This window comes from Apteryx rowi, unplaced genomic scaffold, assembly GCF_003343035.1.
Source record: "Apteryx rowi isolate R43461 unplaced genomic scaffold, aptRow1 scaffold_67, whole genome shotgun sequence".
NCBI lineage: Eukaryota > Metazoa > Chordata > Aves > Apterygiformes > Apterygidae > Apteryx > Apteryx rowi.
The window spans coordinates 1026417-1029258 of NW_020450949.1; the positions used below are offsets into that span (position 1 = coordinate 1026417).

At 60.5% G+C, this 2842-nt stretch overlaps 1 protein-coding gene across 1 annotated transcript in view; it reads left to right on the forward strand.

The window, feature by feature from the left end:
• NPHP4 (nephrocystin 4) overlaps positions 1–2473 on the forward strand; it is a 67147-nt gene extending 64674 nt beyond the window's left edge. The window contains exon 34 of the mRNA XM_026085617.1: positions 1170–2473. The gene's annotated coding sequence lies outside the window, so the exon portion shown is untranslated. The remainder of the gene's footprint in view (positions 1–1169) is intronic.
• The last annotated feature ends 369 nt before the right edge of the window (positions 2474–2842 follow it).

The following is a 2842-nucleotide window of genomic DNA, read 5'->3' on the forward strand; positions in this document are numbered from 1 at the left end:
ACGCTGGGATGGTGCTCGGCTAGCTCACACTCCTCCAAATGTGTTATTATTTCTCCTGTCAGGAGGATGAAATTGAGCCTGCTCGAGAAACCCCTAATTAAACAAAAGATCACCATAATATTTGCTGGGAGCGTGCCAGGACGCCAGCAAGACGTTGCTGAGGAGCCGCATTAGTTAAATGAATCTTTAGACGCTGTGCCAACCTGCGAGATGATAGACTTGTTTGAAAACGGCATTGTAACGTTAAGCAAACGTTTCCCGGGCTGCTAATGAGGTTTTGCACCGCAGACTGACAGCGAGGCGAGGGGCCAGGCGTCCCCGGCGGGACGTGCAGGGACGGGGACGGGGGGTCGCTAAACAGCCCCGCGAGGGCCCCGGGCTTCGGCGGCCGGGGCAGCCCAGCGAAGCCTCCTCTGCGCGCGCCGGCCAGCCCAGCCGCTGCTTTTAATAATCCAGAAACGTGCTGTTCCTGAAAGGAAACTGTCCCTTAAACTAACTCCCGCAGTCAGCGACGGGAATGAAGGGCATGGCACGTTCCTCTAATGGGTGTCCCGTCACGTCCGTCTGCCGTGATTTAGCCGTGCTGCCGCGTGCAGATCGCTTTGGGGAAGGCGAGAGGCAGAGGAGCAGTCCCGCTCTCGTCCGAGCACGTACGTTTCTCTTTATAGGTTGCGACTAGATTGTGGTTTGGAGAAGCAGAAATCGCGTTTGCCCCTCCAGCTGCTATCGAAGCCAATTAGCTTCTCCAGTCGCTGATCAGCGGCTGCAGTGCTGGTGCTCAGCACAGCCGCGCCGGTCCGGGCAGAGCCTCGCTGTGCCCTCTGCCCCCGGCACCGCTCGCGTCTGCCCCAAAACCGCCTGCAGGCGGCACCCGCTCTGCGCGGCGCTGCGGGACGGGCCCTGCGCAGCCAGGGCAGCGCGGCGGCGGTGGGACGTGTCCGGGGCCTCGCGGGCACGGAGGCCTCGCTGAACCCCCTTCCCACGCAAGGAGGCAAAAAAAGCGATGGTAAAAATGTTGTTCTGGCATTTTCAGAGGGGCGTTTTTGGTTTTCAAGTCTGAAATGAGTTGTTATTTTGAAATGTATTATTCATTTTCTTTAAAAGGTCAAAAATCTAAATGAAATGCTTTAATTCACCTGAGATGAATTTACTTGTTTTGTCTTTGGCAGATGCACAAGAAATCGGTCCCCAGCTCCACGTCTTCATCTCAGACGGGAAGCACTCGGGGAGCCTGAGATGTCCGTGTCCCGAGGCGCGGGGCAGCCCACTCCCAGGGCTCAGCCGGCCTCGGATTTGGCTGCCTCTTCCCTCTCCGAAAGCCTCGGCCGGGCTCCGTGTTCTCACCGAGCAGCCTCAATCAATTCGCAGAGCAATTAATATAAAAAGGTATTTTCGATGCATCTGAACCGTAAACCAAGGTGCAGCAGATGTTGTCTCCTCGGGGCTCTTCTGCGAGCGCAGCGATGCGCCGCGGTCGCTGGGAGCGGCGCCGGCTGCGCACGTGCCACGGCCGTGCTCCGGCGCGCCGATCTGGAGGCGGCACCTGGGCTTGCTGCGGCTGGGAAGGGTTCGGCACCGCAGGGCACCGTTCCCACCGCTCTCAGCGCTGCTCCGCGCCCGCGGATGCGCGTGGTGCCAAACATTATATGTGTGTATATATGTGCATTATGTGCGGTTGCAGTGACTTTTTTTCCTGAGCCAGCTTTAATTAGGTTGCATAAAGCATCTCCAGCTGCGGGTTCTGGTTCAGTAATTGCTAATCTTTCAGGTTCAAAGAAGCCTGCACCTCCTCTCTTAGTGATTTAGCAGTAATTTCGCACAAGGGAGCTAAATGCCCTCCGGCTTTGCAGCCTTTGCTGCCAGCGCTGCGAGGGCGTCGTTGCCACGAGGCGCAAAGCCGCTTTTCCGTCGATCCCGTTGCGGGGGTCCCCTAGGGCCCATGGAGCAGAGACGCGCTGGGACGGAGCCCCCGCTTTCGGCGAGAGCGCTGGGATGAACCGCAGCCCGACCCCGTCCCCCCGTTCGCACCGAGGCACGGCAGCTTCCGACCGCAGCCCGTCCCCGGGACGAGGTTTTGGCCCTTCCCGCCCGGATGGCAGGGGAGACCTAAAAACGCCCCAAAGAAAGAGGAGAAAAGGCCGGGAAGCCTCCGGTCGCGGTCACGAGAGATTATCTTGGCGCCAGCCGGGGCGCTGCTGGCCTTCCCTCCTCCCGCGGGCTCCCGCGCGGCACCCGGGCGGCTCCCGGCCAGAGGGGCTGAGGACCCCCCGCGGGGTCCCGTTTAGCAGGATCTGAAATACGTCGTCCCTTATTGGAGCTACCGTTTCCGCAAAGCTGTAGGAGTTTGCTCCAGGAGCCGCTGGGCTTCCTGGCGAAGAAGCGGTTGCTGGTGGTAATTGGATATCGGCTTTCAGACGAGCGGCTGGTTCCCGAAGCGGCGGCCCGCCGCAGCCTGCGCCCCCTGTTATCGGCAGGGTGAATTCGGGTGGCCGCGGAGGGAGCGGGCGGACGGACGGACGGACGGGGAATGCCGTTGGGGGGGGGACCCGGCTCCTTCCCCTTGCACCGAGCACCGCCGTCGTCTCCAAAGGCGAAGAGGGGTTGTTGATCTGGGGACGATTGGCGGGGACGCCAAGGAGGGGCGAGCGCCGGCGGGGGACACCGTCCCGGCACCGCCGCGGTGCTGTGGCTGCTTTTGGCAGCAGAAAACGCATCTGTGTGCTCGGTGTTTCTATTATAAACGTGCCGTGAGAGTCAAGAAGCTGAATTAAAAGCAGAAAGGCTGCTGTCGAAGAGCGGGAGCGTTGCCGGGAGGGGAGCGGGAAGGAGAGACGAGATTCCC